Source organism: Elephas maximus, chromosome 15, assembly GCF_024166365.1.
Source record: "Elephas maximus indicus isolate mEleMax1 chromosome 15, mEleMax1 primary haplotype, whole genome shotgun sequence".
Classification (NCBI taxonomy): Eukaryota; Metazoa; Chordata; class Mammalia; order Proboscidea; family Elephantidae; genus Elephas; species Elephas maximus.
In genome coordinates this window covers 72,472,440-72,494,242 of record NC_064833.1, presented here as the reverse complement: position 1 = coordinate 72,494,242, position 21,803 = coordinate 72,472,440, and the positions used below count along the sequence as shown (strand labels likewise).

General features: G+C 38.3%; 1 protein-coding gene and 1 non-coding gene across 6 annotated transcripts in view; one reads left to right on the top strand and one right to left on the bottom strand.

Annotated features, from left to right (window-relative positions):
• The window catches only part of SLCO5A1 (solute carrier organic anion transporter family member 5A1), a 173,181-nt gene that overhangs the window by 32,234 nt on the left and 119,144 nt on the right, over positions 1-21,803 (bottom strand). The window lies entirely within an intron of this gene.
• LOC126059105 (U6 spliceosomal RNA) lies at positions 20,146-20,251 on the top strand. The gene has a single exon (XR_007513367.1). It is a non-coding gene; the product is annotated as a U6 spliceosomal RNA (small nuclear RNA).

The window sequence follows — 21,803 nt, the reverse complement described above, 5'->3', positions numbered from 1 at the left end:
CTGAAAGAGTTAACAAGACCAAAAGCCGGTTCTTTAAGAGATCAACAAAATTGATAAACCATTGGCCAGACAAAAGAAAAATAAGAGAGGAAGCAAATAACCCAAAAAAGAAATGGGATGGGCAATATCGCAACAGACTCAACTGAAATTAAAAGAATCATAACGGGATACTATGAAAAACTGTGCTCCAACAAATTTGAAACCTACATAAAATGGACAAATTTCTAGAAACACACTACCTACCTAAACTAACACAAACAGAGAACAACTAAATAAACATATAACAAAAGAAGAGATTGAAAACATAGTTAAAAAAACTCCCAACAAAAAAAAAAAAGCCCTGGCCCTGAAGGCTTCACTGGAGAATTCTACCAAACTTTCAGAGAAGAGTTAACACCACTACTACTAAAAGTATTTCAGAGCATGGAAAAGGATGGAATACTCCCAAACTCATTCTATGAAGCCAGCATATCACTGATACCAAAACAAGGTAAAAAAAAAAAAAATTTTTAATGACACCACAAAAAAAGAAAATTACAGACCTATATCCCTCACCAACATAGACGCAAAAATCCTCAACAAAATTCTAGCCAATAGAATTCAGCAGCATATCAAAAAAATAATCCACCATGACCAAGTGGGATTCATACCAGATATGCACAGATGGTTCAACATTAGAAAAACAATCAATGTAATCCATCATATAAATAAAACAAAAGACAAGAGCCACAGGATCTTATCAATTGACAGAAAAAAGGCATGTGACGAATCCAACACCCATTCATGATAAAAACTCTCGGCAAAATAGGAGCAGAAGGGAAATGCCTCAACATAATAAAAGGCATTTATACAAAGCCGATGGCTAACATCATCTGAATGGCTAGAGTTTGAAAGCACTCCCCTTGAGAACAGGAACCAGACAAGGATGCCCTTTATCACCACTCTTATTCAACATTGTGCTGGAGGTCCTAGCCAGAGCAATTAGGCTAGAAAAAGAAACAAAGGGTATCCAAATTGGTAGGGAAGAAGTAAAAGTATCCCTATTTGCAGATGATATGATCTTATACCCAGAAAACCCCAAAGAATCCACAAAAAAACTACTGGCATTAATAGAAGATTTCAGCAAAGTATCAGGATACAAGACAAACACAAAAATCAGGTGGATTCCTCTATGCCAACAAATAGGACTTCAAAGAGGAAATTGCCAAATCAATATCATTTACAATAGCCCCCAAGAAGATAAAATACTTAGGAATAAATCTAACAAAAGACTTAAAAGACCATACAAAGAAAACTACAAGGCACTACTCCAAAAAAACAAAAGAGACCTACATAAGTGGAAAAATACATGTTGCTCATGGATAGGAAGACTCAACACTGTGAAAATGTCAATTCTACCTAAAGCAATCTACAGATACAATGCAATCCTGATTCAAATTCCAATGACTTTCTTAGTGAGATGGAGAATCAAATTACCAACTTCATATGAAAAGGGAAGAGACCTCAGATAAGTAAAGCATTACTGTAGAAGAACAAAATGGGAGGCCTCACATTACCTGATTTTAGAGCGTATTATACCATCATGGTAGTCAAAACAGCCTGGTACTGGTACAACAATAGATACACAGACCAATGGAGCAGAATTGAGAATCTGGACATAAATTCATTCACCTATGAGCAGGTGATATTTGACAAAGACCCAAATTTCATTAAATGGGGAAAAGACTGTCTCTTTAACAAATGGGCTGGCATAACTGGACATCCATCTACAAAAAAAATGAAACCAGACCCAGACACCATGCACAAAAACTAACTCAAAATGGATCAAAGGCCTAAATATAAAATCTAAAATGATAAAGATCATAGAAAAAAAAATAGGGACAACATTAGGAGCCCTAATACATGGCATAAACAGAATACAAAACATAACTAACAATGCACAAACACCAGAAAAGAAACTAGATACCTGGGATCTCCTAAAAATTAACCACTTATGCTTATCCAATGACTTCACCAAAAGAGTAAAAAGACAACCTATGGACTGGGAAAAAATTGGGGGGTACAACATATCCAATCAGGACCTAACCTCTAAAATCTACAAGATACTGGAAAATGTCAACCTTAAAAAGACAAATAGCCCAATTAAAAAATGGCCAAGGGATATGAACAGACACTCCACCAAAGAAGACATTCAGGCAGGTAACAGATACATGAGGAAATGCTCACAATCATTAGCTATTAGAGAAATGCAAATCGAAACTACAATGAGATGCCATCTCACCCCAATAAAGCTAGAATTAATCCACGAAACACAAAATAATAAATGTTGGAGAGGTTGTAGAGAGACTGGAACACTTATACACTGCTGGTGGGAATTTAAAATGGTATAACCACTTTAGAAATTGATTTGGTGCTTCCTTAGAAAGCTAGAAATAGAACTACCATATGATCTAGCAATCCTACTCCTTGAAATATATCCCAGAGAAATAAGAGCCTTTACATGAATAGATATATGCACACCCATGTTCACTGCAGCACTGTTCACAATAGCAAAAAGATGGAAACAACCTAGGCGCAGTTACAGAATTAATTACTGCCTGGTCTTGTGCTATCCCCATGATTGTCTGTGGATCTGACCATTGTGATCCATAGAGTTTCCATTGGCTGATTTTCAGAAGTAGATCACTAGGCCCTTCTTCCTAGTCTGTCTTAGTCTGGAAGCTCCGCTGAAACCCATTCAGCATCATAGCAACACACAAGCCTCCACCGACAAATGGGTGGTGGCTGGACGTAAAGTACACTGGCCTGAAATCAAACCCAGGTCTTCCACATGGAAGACATGAATTCTACCACTGATCTACCAATGCTTCTCCTCCCCACATCTGACATAAGACGGGGATGTAGGAGAGGCAGCTGGCCTGTGTTGAACTGAACAGGATATGTCACAATCAAAGCTACCAATACCTAAAGAAAAGACTTAATGGAAGAACTTATAGGAAGTCCTTCTAGGAACCCTCCTGAAACAGATAAGCTGGTAGGGCAGCTAGCCTAGCACAGGGCTGTTGCAGACACACTGTTAAAGATTTGATCCTCTATTGCTTCAGTTAGAGGAGACAGTGTCAGATAGATACAGCCTTCACCAGCCACAGCTTCCTCTGTTAAGCACCCTATGGAAAGCACAGTGAGGTTCAGGTGGGGCCAGCAAATAGAGAATGCTCTGGAATTTCTAGCATGCCCTTGCTGAAGTTATTAGGAAAAAACTTCACAGGAATTACGTATTTCTAAAAATCTCAGCCTCTTAAAACAAGATACCACTACACACATATTAAAACACTGACAACATCAAATGTTGATGAAGATGTAGAGCAACAGGAACGCTCATTCACCACTGGTGGGAATGTAAAATGGCACAGCCACTTTGGAAGCCAGGCTGGCAGTTTCTTACAAAACTAAACATAAGCTTACCACATGATCCAGCAATCACACTCCCGGGTATTTGCCCTAATGAGTTGAAAACTTATGTCCACACAAAAACCGGCAGCTTTCTTCATCATTGTCAAAAATTGGAAGCAACCAAGATGTGTTTCGTAAGTGAATGAATAAACAAACTGTGGTACATCTACAGAAAAGGAAGTTATTCAGCCATAAAAGGAAATGAGCTATCAGGCCGCTGAAAGACATGGAGGAAATCTAAATGCCTATTTCTAAGTAAAGGAAACCAGTCTGAAAAGGCTACATAATATATGACACTCTGAAAAAGGCAAAACTATGGAGATGGTAAAAAGATCAACGGTTGCCAGGCACTCCAGGAGGGATGAATAGGTGGAGCATGGGGCATTTTAAGATGAGTGAAAATATTCTTTGTGACGGGGAATTGTGTACCCATGACATTCTGCATTTGTCAAAACCCATGTTGTAGAAAAATGAAATTGTCAACAACACACAAAAAAAGACATCAAAATGACAGCACTAAACACATACTTATCTATAATTACACTGATTGTAAATGGACTAAATGCACCAATAAAGAGACAGAGAGTCTCAGACTGGATAAAGAAACACAATCCGTCTATATGCTGCCTACAAGAGACACACCTTAGACTTAGAGACACAAACAAACTAAAACTCAAAGGATTGAAAAAAATATATCAAGCAAACAACAAGCAAAAAAGAGCAGGAGTAGCAATATTAATTTCTGACAAAATAGACTTAAAAGTTAAATCCACCACAAAGGAAAAGAAGGACACTACAAAATGATCAAAGGGACAATTGACCAGGAAGTTATAACCATATTAAATATTTATGCACCCAATGACAGGGCTGAAAGATACATAAAACAAACTTTAACGGAACTGAAAAGTGAGATAGACACCTCCACAATTACAGTAGGAGACTTCAACACACCACTTTCGGAGAAGGATAGGACGTCCAGTAAGAAGCTCAATAGAGACACGGAAGACCTAATTGCTACAATCAACCAACTTGACTTCATAGGCCTATGCAGAACACTCCACCCAACAGCTGCAAAGTATACTTTTTTTTCTAGTGCACATGGAACATTCTCTAGAATAGATCACATATTAGGTCATAAAACAAACCTTTACAGAATCCAAAACATTGAAATATTACAAAGCATCTTCTCAGACCACACGGCCATAAAAGTAGAAATCAATAACAGAAAAATCAGGGAAAAGAAATCAAATACTTCGAAACTGAACAATACCCTCCTAAAAAAAGACTGGGTTATAGAAGACATTAAGGAGGCAATAAAGAAATTCATAGAATGCAATGAGAATGAAAATACTTCCTATGAAAACCTCTGGGACACAGCAAAAGCAGTGCTCAGAGGCCAATTTATATCGATAAATGCACACATACAAAAAGAAGAAGGAGCCAAAATCAGAGAACTGTCCCTACAACTTGAACAAATAGAAAGTGAGGAACAAAAGAATCCATTAGGCACCAGAAGAAAACAAATAATAAAAATTAGAGCTGAACTAAATGAAATAGAGAACAGAAAAAACAATTGAAAGAATTAACAAAGCCAAAAGCTGGTTCTTTGAAAAAATTAACAAAATTGATAAACCATTGGCTAGACTGACTAAAGAAATACAGGAAAGGAAACAAATAACCAGAATAAGAGATGAGATGGGCCACATCACAACAGACCCAACTGAAATTAAAACAATCATATCCGATTATTACGAAAAATTGTACTCTTAACAAATTTGCAAACCTAGAAGAAATGGATGAATTCCTAAAAAAACACTACCTACCTAAACTAACACAATCAGAAGTAGAACAACTAAATAGACCCATAACAAAAAAAGAGATTGAAACGGTAATCAAAAAACTCCCAACAAAAAAAAAAGCCCTGGCCTGGATGGCTTCACTGCAGAGTTCTACCAAACTTCCAGAGAAGAGTTAACACCACTACTACTAAAGGTATTTCAAAGCATAGAAAATGATGGAATACTACCAAACTCATTCTATGAAGCCACCATCTCCCTGATACCAAAACCAGGTAAAGACATCACAAAAAAAGAAAATTACAGACCTATATCCCTCATGAACATAGATGCAAAAATCCTCAACAAAATTCTAGCCAACAGAATTCAACAACATATCAAAAAAATAATCCACCATGACCAAGTGGGATTTATACCAGGTATGCAAGGCTGGTTTAATATCAGAAAAACCATTAATGTAATCCACCATATAAATAAAACAAAAGACAAAAACCACATGATCTTACCAATTGATGCAGAAAAGGCATTTGACAAAGTCCAACATCCATTCATGATAAAAACTCTCACCAAAATAGGAATTGAAGGAAAATTCCTCAACATAATAAAGGGCATCTATACAAAGCCAACAACCAACATCACTCTAAATGGAGAGAGCCTGAAAGCATTTCCTTTGAGAACGGGAAGGAGACAAGGATGCCCTTTATCACCGCTCTTATTCAACATTGTGCTAGACGTCCTAGCCAGAGCAATTAGGCTAGACAAAGAAATAAAGGAAATTTGGATTGGCAAGGAAGAAGTAAAATTATCTCTATTTGCAGATGACATGATCTTATACACAGAAAACCCGAAGGAATCCTCCAGAAAACTTCTGAAACTAATAGAAGAGTTCGGCAGAGTCTCAGGTTACAAGATAAACATACAAAAATCACTTGGATTCCTCTACATCAACAAAAAGAACATCGAAGAGGAAATAACCAAATCAATACCATTCACAGTAGTCCCCAAGAAGATAAAATACTTAGGAACAAATCTTACCAAAGATGTAAAAGACCTATACAAAGAAAACTACAAAGTACTAGTGCAAGAAACTAAAAGGAACCTACATAAGTGGAAAAACATACCTTGCTCATGGATAGGAAGACTTAACGTAGTAAAAATGTCTATTCTACCAAAAGCCATCTATACATACAATGCACTTCCAATCCAAATTCCAATGACATTTTTAAAGTGATGGAGAAACAAATCACCAACTTCATTCAGCCCCGGATAAGTAAAGCATTACTGAAAAAGAAGAAGAAAGTGGGAGGCCTCACTCTATCTGATTTTAGAACATATTATACAGCCACAGTAGTCAAAACAGCCTGGTACTGGTACAACAACAGGCACATAGACCAATGGAACAGAATTGAGAACCCAGATATAAATCCATCCACATGTGAGCAGCTGATATTTGACAAAGGCCCAGTGTCAGTTAATCAGGGAAAAGATAGTCTTTTTAACAAATGGTGCTGGCATAACTGGATATCCTTTTGCAAAAAAATGAAACAGGACCCATACCTCACACCATGCACAAAAACTAACTCCAAGTGGATCAAAAACCTAAACATAAAGACTAAAACGGTAAAGATCATGGAAGAAAAAATAGGGACAATGTTAGGAGCCCTAATACAAGGCATAAACAGAATACAAAACATTACCAAAAATGACAAAAAGAAACCAGATAACTGGGAGCTCCTAAAAATCAAACACCTATGCTCATCTAAAGACTTCACCAAAAGAGTAAAAAGACCACCTACAGATTGGGAAAAAATTTTCAGCTATGACATCTCTGACCAGCGCCTGATCTCTAAAATCTGCATGATTCTGTTAAAATTCAACCACAAAAAGACAAACAACCCAATCAAAAAGTGGGCAAAGGATATGAACACGCACTTCACTAAAGAAGATATTCAGGCAGCTAACAGACACATGAGAAAATGCTCTCGATCATTAGCCATTAGAGAAATGCAAATTAAAACTACAATGAGATTCCATCTCACTCCAACAAGGCTGGCATTAATCCAAAAAACACAAAATAATCAATGTTGGAGGGGCTGTGGAGAGACTGGAACTCATACACTGCTGGTGGGAATGTCAAATGGTACAACCAGTTAGAAATACAACTACCATACAACCCAGAATTCCCACTCCTCGGAATATACCCTAGAGAAATAAGAGCCTTCACACGAACAGATATATGTACACCCATGTTTACTGCAGCACTGTTTACAATAGCAAAAAGTTGGAAACAACCAAAGTGTCCATCAAAAGATGAGTGGTTAAATAAATTGTGGTATATTCACACAATGGAATACTATGCATCAATAAAGAACAGTGACGAATCTGTGAAACATTTCATAACATGGAGGAACCTGGAAGGCATTATGCTGAGTGAAATCAGTCAGATGCAAAAGGACAAATACTGTATAAGACCACTATTATAAGTTCTTGAGAAACAGTATAAACTGAGAAGAACACATACTTTTGTGGTTATGCGAAGGGGTAGGGAGGGAGGGTGGGAGAGGGTTATTTACTGATTAGTCAGTAGATAAGAACTACTTTAGGTGAAGGGGAGGACAATACTTAATACAGGGAAGGTCAGCTCAACTGGACTGGACCAAAAGCAAAGAAGTTTCCGGGATAAACTGAATGCTTCAAAGGTCAGCGGAGCAAGGGCGGGGGTTTAGGGACTATGGCTTAAGGGCTCTTCTAAGTCAATTGGCAAAATAAATTCTATTATGAAAACATTCTGCATCCCTCTTTGAACTGTGGCATCTGTGGTCTTAAATGCTAACAAGCGGCCATCTAAGATGCATCAATTGGTCTCAACCCACCTGGATCAAAGGAGAATGAAGAACACCAAGGTCACACGATAACTATGAGCCCAAGAGACAGAAAGGGCCACACGAACCAGAGACTTACATCATCCTGAGACCAGAAGAACTAGATGGTGCCCGGCCACAACCGATGACTGCCCTGACAGGGAGCACAACAGAGAACCCCTGAGGGAGCAGGAGAACAGTGGGATGCAGACTCCAAATTCTCATAAAAAGCCCATACTTAATGGTCTGACTGAGACTAGAAGAATCCCGGCGGTCATGGTCCCCAAACCCTCTGTTGGCCCAGGACAGGAACCATCCCCGAAGATAATTCATCAGACATGGAAGGGACTGGACAGTGGGTAGGAGAGATGCTGATGAAGAGTGAGCTAATTATATCAGGTGGACACTTGAGACTGTGTTGGCATCTCCTGCCTGGAGGGGATATGAGAGGGAAGAGAGGGTTAGAAACTGGCAAAACGGTCACAAAAGGAGAGACTGGAAGGAGGGAGCGGGCTGACTCATTAGGGGGAGAGTAAATGGGAGTATGTAGTAAGGTGTATATAAGCTTGTATGTGACAGACTGACTTGATTTGTAAACTTTCACTTAAAGCACAATAAAAATTATTAAAAAAAAAAAAACCCCATGTTGTTGGCGTTAGGTGCCATCGAGTTGATTTCAACTCATAGCAACCCCACGTGACAGAGCAGAACTGCACCACAGGGTTTTTCAGGGTGTAATCTTTTGGGGAGCAGATCACCAGGTCTTTCTCCTGCAGAGCAGCTGAGTGGGTACAAGTCACCAACCTTTCAGTCACCACCTAGCTCTTAACGGTTACTGTACAACAGGAAGAGGGAACCTTAATGTAAACTACAGACTTCAGTTAATAATAATGTATCAATATTGGCTCATCAGTTGTAGCAAATGCACCAGACCAACATAAGATGTTAATAATTGGAGAGATGAGAACTCTCTACACGTTCCACACAATTTTTCTGTAAACCTAAAACTGTTCTAAAAAATAAAGTTTATTAAAAATAACAGGAATATAAGCACCACAAAAAAAGAAACCTTAACCTCTATGACTTCAGCACAGAAATACCTATATAAAGCCCATACTGAATGCTTATTAGGGGAACAGGGTCTCATTTATCCATAATAAAACTTTCTTCAATTCTTTGCCAACACAGGGAGACACTTTGCAGTAGGAGAGAAACATGAGAACCACAGTCTCAGGGGATTCAAGGTCTCAAGTGCACTGAAGAAAAGGTAATGAAAAGGTACATTCAGCAGAGAAAACAACCATGCTTTTCATTTTGGGTTTCTGCAAAGCTCTGCCTGAAATAATGCATAAAAGCAAACGACAAGCTGTGTCACGAAAAGGATTCAGAAACCAAATCAAATTAATATTTCATCTTTTATGGCTTACAGACCTAAGAGAGTTTTCTGCATCCAGGCAATAAAACCACAGAGGGCAAAAACAACTTGAAATGATGAAATGCAAAAATCAAGAGTGTTTACTTCTCTTTTTTCCTGGCTCTGGGTGACAGAAGGTGAAACAGCAAAAGCCGTAAACAAACTACTGCAAAAAAAAAAGTAAAAGAGGAGGCATTTTATTGAGGAAATCTCACCAGAAAAAAGTGAGCTCATAGTTTAGTTTGGGGCTCATAAACCCCAAGAGAAGACCCTGGTATCAGGTTACTGTACTTAGCTTCCCTTATTGCCAAATGTCAAATGCAAAACCTTCTTTGGAGGCCCTTCCCGCAAGATCCGTTTTCTGTCAGCAGTTTTCAGCTTCCCTCCTCTCCATTATTGTCAAAATCCAGCAGCTCTCAAAGCTTTGCCATCGAGAGTGTTGATAGTCATTACATCCACTAATAGCCGAGCCACCACAAAAACCTAACAAAACTCTCCTTCCTTGGGAAGAAGTAAGCATTTTTTAAAAACTCTATCTGAAAAAAAATCTGAGATAAACTTCGGCACACCCTAACTATACCTGTGAGAGTATCTGTGCCTCAAGAGGGGGAGCTGGGAATTCGGCTCTTTAGAAACTGTCTTAGTCATCTAGTGCTGCTATAACAGAAATAACACAAGTGGATGGTTTCAACCAACAGAAGTTAATTCTCTCACAGTCCAGGAGGCTAGAAGTCCAAATTCAGGGTGCCAGCCCCAGGGAAAGGCTTTCTCTCTCTGTCAGCTCTAGGGGAAGGACCTTGTCATCAAGCTTCCCCTGTTCTAGGAGCTTCTAGCATACGGACCTCAAGTTCAAAGGACACACTCCACTCTTGGCTCTTCCTGCTTGGTGGTAATGAGGTCTCTCTCCTCTCTGCTGGATTCTCTCTTTTATATCTCAGAAGAGATTGACTCAAGACACAGCCTAATCCTGTAGACTGAGTCCTGCCTCATTAACATAGCTGCCTCTAATCTTGCCTCATTAATATCACAGAGGTTAGGATTTATGGTACATAGGATAATCACATCAGATCACAAAATGGAGGACAACCACACTATACTGGGAATCACGGCCTAGCCAAGTTGACACCTATTTTGGGAGACACAATTCAATCCATAACAGAAACCATACTAATTGTGCCAAATTAGCAGGGTAGACCAGAGCAGCTATTTAATAAATATAGTCAACTCACTAATTGGAATGTGCTCTTTTTTTTTTTAATGACAGCTTTACTGAGATACAATTCACATACCGTGCAATTCACCTATTTAAAGTGTTCAATTGATGGCTTTTATTACATTGACAGATTTGTGCAAACATCACCACAATCAATTTTAGAACACAGTTATCATCTGAAAGAGAAACTCCTCTGCACCCATTGGCAGTCAATCCGTTTTTTCCCCCTTCTCCCTATAAGAGCTAGGTAAACAGAATTTACCAATTCTGGATAGTCCATATAAATGGAATCATACAATATGTGGGCTTTTGCGAATGGCTTCTTTCACTTCGCTTAATGTTTTCAAAGTTCACTCATGTTGCAGCATATATTGGTGCTTCACTCCTTTTTATTGCCAAATAATATCCCACTGTATTGACATACCACATTTTATCTAGCCCTGGTGGTGCAGTGGTTAAGAGCTACGGCTGCTGACCAAAAGGTCAGCAGTTTGAATACACCAGCTGCTCCTTGGAAACCCAGAGGGGCACTTATACCCTATCATATAGGGTCACGATGAGTCAGAATCGACTTGACAGCAATAGGTTTTTCATCAGTTGATGGATGTTTAGGTTGTTTCCACTTTTTCCCAATTATGAATAATGCTGTTATGAACATTTGTAAACAAGTCTTTGTGTGGACATATACTTTCACTTCTCTTGGGTGTATTACCTAGGAATGGAATACGGTAATTCTGTGATTTGTTGAGGAAATGCCAGACTGTTTTCCAAAGAGTCTGTACCATTTTACCATTCCATCAGGGGCATGCAGGTTCAAATTTCTCAACATCTTTACCAATACTTGTTATTATGCTTCTTTTTAAGTACAGCCATTCTAGTGAATGCGAACTGGTATCTCATTGTGGTTTTGATTTCCATTTCCCTAACGACTCGACCACAACAGGTTTGGGTGTTTTTTTTAATGACTAATGAAGGTCCCTGGGTGGAACAAACTGTGCATGTCTTCTAACCTAAATGTTGGTTTGAACCCACTCCGTGGTGCCACAAAATATTTACAGATGGTCAATAAGCACATGAAAGTCCTGGCAATCTGCTTCCATAAAGAACACAACCAAGAAAAACCTGTGAAGCAGTTCTAGCCTGTAATGCACAAGGTCGCCATGAGTCAGAATCAACTGGACAACAATGGGTTTGGTTTTAATGACTAATGATGTTGAGTATTTGTTCATGTGCTTCTTGGCCATTTGTAAATCTTCTTCGAAGAGCTGTTTATTTAGATCCTTCGCCCAATTTAAAATTGGGTTTTCTTTTTACTGTTGAGTTGTAAGAGTTCTTTATATATAGATACAAGTCCCTTGCCAGATACATGACTTACAAAACATTTGCACATTCTGTGAGTTGTCTTCTCACCTTCTTGATGGTGTCCTTTACAGCACAAGAGTTTGCTTTTTATTCATTCCCCCCCCACCCTTTGGATGCTTACGTTTTTGGTGTCATATCTAAGAAACCATTGTCTAGGCCAAGGTCAGGAAGATTTATGCCTATGTTTTCTTCTAAGATTTTCCTAGTTTTGGGTCTTACATTTAGGGCTTTGACTGATTCTGAGTTAATTTTGTATACAATGTAAGGTAGAGACCAAACTTTGTTCTTTTGCATGTGTATATCCAGTTGACCCAGCACCATTCGTTGATAAGATTATTCCTTCCCCAATTGTATTGTCTTGACCCCCTTGTCAAAAGTAGTTGACCATAAAAGTGAGGGTTTATTTCTGGACTTTAAATTCTATTCCATTGACCTGTATGTCAATGTGCCACACTGTCTTGATTACTGTAGCTTTGTAGTAAGTTTTGAAATAAGTAAATGTGAGTCCTCCCGCTTCGTTTTTCTTTTTCAGGATTGTTTTGGCTACTCTGGGTTCTTAGAATTTTCATATGAAACTGAGGATCAGCTTGTCAATTTCTGCAAAGAAGCCAGCTGGGATTCTGATGGGTCTTACATTGAGGCTATATAGATCAGTTTGGGGAATTTTGCCATTTATTAGTTTCCTAGGGCTGTGGTAACAAATTACCACAAACTGGTGGCTTAAAACAATATAAATTTACTCTTGCACAGTTCTGGAATCTCTGAGTCTTAATCACAGTGTTGGCAGGGTCATGCCTCCTCTGAAGGCTCTAGAGAAGAATCTTTCCCTGCTTCTTCCTAGCTTCTGGTGGTTCACACAATCCTTGGCATTCTTTGGCTTGTAGTCACATCACTCCAGCCTCTGGCTTCATTTTCACACGGGCTTCTTCTCTGTGTGTATCTGTCTGTGTGTCCTCTCCTCTTCTTATAAGGATACCAGTCACTGAATTTAGTGCTCACCCTAATCCAGTAGGACCTCATTTTAACTAATCACATCTGCAAAGACCCTATTTCCAAATAAGGCTTCATTCTGAGGTTGCAAGTGGACATGAATTTGGGGTGGGAGGGGGACACTATTCGACCTACTACGGCCATCTTAATAATAATGGAATAGCTTTCCCTTTATTTCGCCTTTCTTTAATTTCTTTCAACAATGTTTTGAAGTTTTCAGAGTATAATGTACTTCTTTTTTTAAACTTACTCCTGAGTATTTTACTCTTTTTGATGGTATTGTAAATGGAATTTTTTCTTAATTTTATTTTCAGATTGTCCATTGCAAGTGTATAGAAATACAACTGATTTTTTTGTATATTAATCTTCCATCCTACAACCCTGCTAAACTCAATTATTAATTCTAATAGTGTTTTGGTGGAATCTTTAGGTCTTTCTATATACAGGATCTTGTCATCTGCAAATAGAGATAATTTTATTTCTTCCTTTCCAATCTGGATAACTTTTCTTTCTTTTTTCTTGTCTAATTACTCTGGCTAGTACCTTCAGTACAATGTTGAATAGAAATGATGAGAGTGGACATTCTTTCTTGTCTTGTTACTGATCTTAGGAGCAAACTTTCAGTCTTTAATCATTACATATGATGTTAAACCCCAAAAACCAAACCCATTTCTGCCGAGTCGACTCTGACTCATAGCGACCCTATAGCACAGAGTAGAACTGCTTCACAGAGTTTCCAAAAAGCATCTGGTGGGTTCAAACACTGTATTTGGTAGATATTCTCTATTATGTTGTTTTTTGTTTGTTTTTTATGATTTTTTTTTAATTGTACTTTAGGTGAAGCTTTACAGAGCAATCTAGTCTCTCATTAAACAGTCAGTACACATATTGTTTTATGACATTGGTTAACAACCCCACGACATGTCAACACTCTCCCTTCTCAACCTTGGGCTCCCTATTACCAACTTTCCTGTCTCCTCTTGCCTTCTAGTCCTTGTCCCTGGGCTAGTGTGGTCCTTTAGTCTTGCTTTGCTTTACGGGCCTGTCTAATCTTTGGCTGAAGGGTGAACCTCAGGAGTGACTTCATTACTGAGCTAAAAGGGTGTCCAGGGGCCATACTCTCAGGGTTTCTCCAGTCTCTGACAGGCTAGTAGGTCTGGTCTTTTTTTGGAGGGAGTTAGAGTTTTATTCCACATTTTTTTCTAGTTCTGTCTGGGACCCCCTATTGTGATCCCTGTCAGAGCTGTCACTGGTGGTAGCCAGGCACCATCTAGCTGTACTGGACTCAATCTGGTGGATGCTGCGGTAGTTGTGGTCCATTAGTCTTTTGAACTAATCTTTCCTTTGTATCTTTAGTTTTCTTCATCCTCCCTTGCTACTGAAGGGGTGAAACCAGTAGAGTATCTTAAATGGCTGCTCTCAGCCTTTTAAGACCCCAGATGCTACTCACCAAAGTAGAACATAGAACATTTTGTTTATAAACTATGTGATGGCAATTGAGCTAGATGTTCCCTGAGACCATTGTCCCCAGTGCTCAGCTCAGCAATTTGGTCCCTCAGGGAGTCTGGATGTGTTTATGGAGCTTCCATGACCTTGCCTTGTATAAGTTGTGCTGGCTTCCCCAGAATTGTTATTATGTGATTTTTAATCTTGAATCAATTCATTAGTGGCTAACCTGAAATTTACTTTTGTGCTATTTACAAACGTGTTTGTTGTTAAATATAGCTTTCGGAATCCTTATAAAAACTATATTATTTTTAAGTGTGTCCTTCACTCAATAGCAAATATTAATTGAACACCTACGAAGTGTCAGGTTCTGTTCTAGACTCTGGAGACACATAGTAAATAAAACTGACAAAAATTCAAACCCACATTGAGCTACTGTGGGGAATACAGACAATAAACAAACCAATAACTGAACAAATTATGTTGAATGTTAAAGCAAATCACCGAAGACGAGAAGCACTACAGAGAGAAATGGGCGCAGCATTGGAAATCAGGCGAGCTGGGAGAGGAGACGCAGCGTTGAATGGGGCACACAGGGTAAGGTTTCACTGAGAAGGGGTGTGTTCAGCAAATACCTGGAGGAGAAGGAGTGTGGCATGCACAGGGGATAAATCATGCCTTAATAACACACCGTTCTCATCCACCCATTAAAGTGGGTCTTCCTAGAGCCAAGGTTATTGAAGATGAGAACATTTCAAAACTAGGAAAAAAAACACCCTCAAAAATTATCAAACTGAGCCTCCTTGCTCTCTGAATAAAATAGGTGAAGCCGGAAAAAGTAATAACTTTGGACAAGGTAGTGGCAGCTGGGACTGAAAATGTTGATCAGTATGCCATATGATGCACTTTTTCCCTTAAGGTGCTGTTTCATTTTATAAGGCATGCCTAATTCCACCAGATAGTGACATCCACAAAATAAATATGACAATGGAAACATATTTCATTATTCTAATGATCTGTTATGGGTTGAATTGTATCCCTCCAAATTTATGTATTATAAATTCTAACCTCTATACCAGTGGTTATAATTCCATTTGGAAATGAGTTTTCTTTGTTACGTTAACAAGGCAGGATTAGTGTAGGATGTGTCTTAAACCAATCTCTTTTGAGATATAAAAGAGATTAAAGAAGCAAGCCTCTTTTGAGACATAAAAGAGATTAAACAGGCAAGCAAAAGAAGCAGAGACTGGGGAAGAGAAATGCCAAACCATGTGAAGATTGCCCAGGGCAGAAGATTCAGAAGAGACAAGGACATTCCTCCAGAGCCAACAGAGAGTGAAAGCCTTCCCCTAGAGGCGGCATGCTAAATTCAGACTCATAGCCTCTTTAACTGTGAGAAAATAAATTTCTGCTTGTTAATGCCACACTTGTGGTATTTCTGTTATGGCAGCACTAGATAACTAAGATAGGTCTGAACAGTTCTGGGGACATCAAACATGCTCTCTATGAGAACTTAAATTTCAGAAATCCATTAATCAATCAGCATTGGGTAGAAAGCACTAGAAAGGAAACAGATGACAGGGTTCCTATATGCCTTCCTAGTGCATTAGGGAGCATCACAAACTGACCTGTCCCTAAATATCTCAGCAGAACACCTAATTCCCACAAATAGTCTCCTTCTGCCCTCCAATAGTCTTCTTCCTTTATCTATCCTTGGTTTTGAGTAACTAAAATCACATATTTTCAAAGAAAACTTTTCTTTGGAAGACAATACCTTGAAAAGCTAAAAGAATAAGTAAATCTGGTAAGTACTCTACATATTATCTAGAATGACACATGTGAACCAGCAAAGGAAGAAAATGCAATCTAGAACTGTCATTGTCATGTTGGGGTCCCTCTCAGTGGATGGTCACCGGTTCACTGTCAATGCCAGATATGATACTGGGGGTGAGGTCTTCATCAGGATCACAGGCAGCCCTGCCTTTTTAAGTTATCATTTTCACCAATATGAATGATACACAAGGCACGTGCTTAATAAAATATGCACTTTTTTTTTTTAACTTAAAGCTGGAGAGGCACAGCTGACATCTTAGACAACCAGCATAGAACTGAAAGCAACCACTATAAGATGGAGAAGTAGATAAAAAATAAAAAAAAGAAGGTAATTTAATAAGAGCTTGTTAGAGTAAGAAAAAACTTTGCATTTTAGCATTTACTAACATTTTCAAAATTATTCCTACATCATATGAAATTAATTGTTGTTCATTTTTTAATTTGTTTGTTAGTTGTTACAGAACCATAAAATTTGGAAGGGAGATGTAGCAGACATTGCTATTTATATCCATCTTTCTTCTAGAGCAAGGGTGGGCAAGTTTTTTGTCCAAAGGGTCAAATAGTAAATATTTTCCACTTTGCAGGCCAGACAGGCTCTATTATAACAATTTAACTATGCATTATACTGCTAAAGCAGTCACGGACACGTGTAAACAAGTGGGCATGACTGTGTTGCAATAAAATTTTATTTACAAAAAAACAGGCAGTAGGCTGCATTTGGCCCACGGTCCAGAGTTTGTTAATCCCTGCTGTAGAGTGATAGCTGGTAAAACACTGTAAGTACGCCTACTTGGAACACATGGCATTTCTCAGCCTCCCTTGCAACTAGATATGTCATGTGACTAAGTTCTGGCTGACATCATACAAGCAAAAGTAGTGCACCCAGGCCCGTCTTCCCCACTGCTGCTTGGCGTGCAGAGAGAACGTTGGAGCGCCACTCTGGGCCATGAGGACCAGAGTCCATGGAGGAGAAAGTGAAGTGGTTTGAGTGTCTGCAGTTACTGTACCAGCTCTGAGCTGCCTATGTCCAGAGTTTTATGTGAAAGAGAAATAAACATCTATTTTGTTTAAGCCTCTGTTACTTTGAGTCTCTGATACTCTCAGCAAAACGTAATCTAAATTAATACAGGAGGTTACAGATCATCTCTTCAATGCCCTCATTTTATAGATGACAAAAAATGAGGCTCAGAGAAGATAAATGACTTATCTTCGATCAATGGCTTGTTAATGCCAGCGCAAGGACTAGGCCCTAAGTGTTCTGATGCTAAAGCCAACGCTTTATCTAGATTGATATGAGGCTAACTTGCCCATGCTAAACGACAATGGTTTGTAATTTTCCTTGTGTGATTTTTTTTTTATTCCATTTAAGCCAATTGTTTTCCTTGGAAATGGAAGCTAGCTTGATACTAAAAGTGAAAGGAAAAATATTTTTATTTATACAAACTTGTGTTACAGTCCATTTTTCCAAATTCTAAAGCGTTTTAGATTAAATTTCCAACCAAAGTAGCAGAAGACTGCTCAAAACTCCTCTCAAAAGATCTTAACATATTATTGTCTTCAATTAGGAGATACACTCCCCCCAAAAATGCTGTAACTAAAAGCTAAATGCGCTTCTGTTAGAGCAAGTTGATTTCAACTTTACCCAAAATTAGCAGCAACTGCCTAAAATCATCTGAGGGAAACAAACCCTTATATAATTTTTTCAAAGCACATTCATATCAATTATTTAATTGATCGATACAATAGCTCCATGACCAGGTATTATCTTCTTCTACAGATAAGGAAACAGACTTTGGGAAAATGAAATGACAATGTAATAACCACGATAAATTTGTAGAGTAAGTTTTAAAGTACTTACACTTTATCTTACTTAATTCTATCCCATGAGAAGGGTTACTATCTATCCTCCATTTTACGGATCAGGAAACTAAGACACATGAATTATATATCCGGCCCAATATCACAAAGTTAATATAGCAAAGCCGGAAAGCAAATTTGACTTCAAAGCCAGAGCTCTTTCAGGCCTAAGATGAAAAATCTGCTCCCTGAATTCCAAACCCATTACTCCTTCTAAAGCTGAAACCTAGTCTCTTAACTCCTACTTATTTTTTTTCAATTAATTACACTATTTCCTAAACCAAACTCAAACCTTCAATCCAACATATTTGTGTGGCGCGTGTAGTGTCTGTGTGTTTGTAGGGTGTGTAAAGATAGGTAGGTAGAGAGATAGATGGACCAATGGATGGACAGGTAGATATCTCAACAAATCAGTGAATTTGGCAGATACAGAGATGAGGCAGACAGTAACCAGTCTTGATCCATAATTTAGCCACAATTAATATATGAGGCTATATAAAATATATACTCTTTGGCAAATGAGGACATTTGAAATTTAATAAAGGCTGAAACAGGAAAGAAAAACTTACAAACTCATGAATATAGATGGCCTACTGGAAACTTAACCAAAGGGCATGGGAGTTTACACAGCTGTCCTCTGTACTTCATTACTGAATGATGCCACTGAGCTCAACTGCATTTCCAAAAGTCTGGTGACCAATACAGTATAGAACAACAGAATATGCTCCCTGGAGAACCTATCTTTTATGTTGATCACAACACAAAAAGAACAACACAAGACCAGAACTTTGACCTCCAGCCATGGCGAAGTATTTGTAAATACATATTTGTTTTGCATAACATTAAAAAATTTTTTTTTGTTCTACCGACATGGCAGTGTCAACTAATAGGTTTAATATTGTAGGTGACAAATGTTTCAATACAAATTAGATTTATTATTTCTGATAGTCATTATTTTATTCCTTACATCCCTGAAAAAAATCAAAAAGGGATTTCAGGTGAGAGGTTGATATTTTGAACAAACATATATGAAAGAGATTATCAACAAATAGAAAAGGTAACTAAGATCAGTTGCATAATGTCTTTAATGTTTTATTTTTCAAAGAAACGGGACAGGTACTCATCTGTTCAGGATAATTTCAGTATAATTTTTAAAAATAGCAGCATAAATGAAGTGATTAAAAAGATATAGCAACATACAAGTATCTATTCAATTAAATGGAACGTCATTAATAAAATTTTCATTAAAAGTAACAACATTGCAGTAGTCTTTCTTTACCAAATCCATTTCATATTTTCTATTCATATTATTGAACTAAAAAAATCCATTTCATATTTTCTATTCATATTATTGAACTAAAAATTCCTTCACTGGAAACTCACAGCTCTCTTCAACATGAAATCATTCCACACTGCTTCTTTTATCTTGTCTCCTGTATTAGAACTCTTTTATCTTCATATGCACCATAACGTCCATCAGAGTAGTTTGCCATATGGCAGGCACTTGAAAACTTCTATGTGAATTCAAGGAATGGACATGGTATCCCTGGGTATGACCCTAAGACAGGCTGGGAGCACAAATACAGAGCAGGATTCCCCACAGGACAGATACTTTATATTAACAGAAGCTTTCTGAGATTCCTGGGAATCTGATCTAAAGACAAATAAGACTTATCTATAATTAGCTGTCGGCAAGGAAAATGCTCTTGCTGCTTCTAAGTGACTTGAGACAAGTTGTAAAGTTGTTTTCTTCAATATTTTAAATGTCCCCCCTAAAATCTTCAATGAATGTGCAGAGTAGTTTAGCAAAGTTAATGCCAATAACTCTGTCCAAATAAACAAAAGTTTTAAGTAAAACTACTGACAATTTGCTGCACTATAAATATAATTTTATATACTTATAATTAATAGTAACTACATGTGCTTGCTTCAGCAGTACATATACTACAATTGGAACTATACAGAGAAGATTAGCATGGCCCTGCACAAGGATGACACGCAAACTCATGAAGCATTTCATGTTTCCCACTCCTTGGAATATATCCTCGAGAAATAAGAGCTGTCACACGAATAGATATATGCACACCCATGTTTATGCAGCACTGTTCACAACAGCAAAAAGATGGAAACAACCTAGATGTCCATCAACAGACAAATGGATAAACAAATTATGGTATATTCACACAATGGAATACTACCCAACGCTAAAGAACAACGATGAATCCCAGAAACATAACATGAATGAACCTGGAAGGCATTATGCTCAGTGAAATTAGTCACTCACACAAGGACAAATATTGTACGAGACCACTATTTGAAGAACTCAAGAAAAGGTTTAAACACAGAAGAAAACATTCTTTGATGGTTACTACGGTGGGGAGGAAGGGCGAGGGAAACTCACTAACTAGACAGAAGACAAGAATTATCTTAGGTGAAGGAAAGGACAACACACAATACAGGGGAAGTCAGCACAATTGGACTAAACCAAAAGCTAAGAAGTTTTCTGAATTCAAACAAACACTTTGAGGGACACAGTAGCAGGGGCAGGAGTCTGGAGACCATGGTTCCAGGGAACATCTAGGTCAATTGGTGTAACAAAGTTTATTAAGAAAATGTTCTGCGTCCCACTTTGGTGAGTGGTGTCTAGAGTCTTAAAAGCTGGCGAGTGGCCATCTAAGATGCAATGATCCCAATTCACCAGGAGCAAAGGAGAATGAACACCAAAGACGCCAGGAAAATAATAGCCCAATAGACAGAAAATGCCACATAAATCGGAGACTCCATCAGCCTGAGACCAGAAGAACTGGATGGTGCCCCCCTACCACTAATGACTGCCCTGGCAGGGAACACAACAAAGAATCCCTGACAGAGCAGGAGAAAAGTGGGGTGCAGAACTCAAATTCTAGTAAAAAGACCAGATTTAATGGTCTGACTGAGACTGGAGGAACCCCGGAGTCTCTGTTAACCCAGAACTAAAACCATTCCCGAAGCCAACTCTTCAGACAAAGACTAGACTGAACTATAAGACATAAAACAATGCTCATGAAGGGTGTTCTTCTTAGTTCAGATACATACATGAGACTAAATGAGCAGCTCCTGTCTAGAGGCGCGAGATGAGAAGGCAGAAAGGGACAGGAGCTGGTTGACTTGACACAGGAAATCCAGAGTGGAAAGGGGGAGTGTGCTGTCACATTATAGGGAGAGCAACTAGGGTCACATAATAATGTGTATATAAATTTTTGTATGAGAAACTAACTTGAGCTGTAAACTTTCACTTAAAGCACAATAGTAATAAAAAAAAGCAATAGTAACTACAACAACCAGCTCATTGATTACATGAATAACTATCTCTGACAGCAAGGCTTAAACAGGATCAAAGAAAAACTCGTAATGTCACGAGTACAGAAACTCTAATCGAAACCTAACCAAAGGTTATGGCATTACACAGCTATCCTCCCTACTTCACTGAATGATTACGCTGAGTTTAACTGAATTTCCAAAAGGGTTTGATATCTATATAGTATTTATTTCAGACACATTCAAGGAAGATGCTACCGAATGAACGACTGTACATAAAA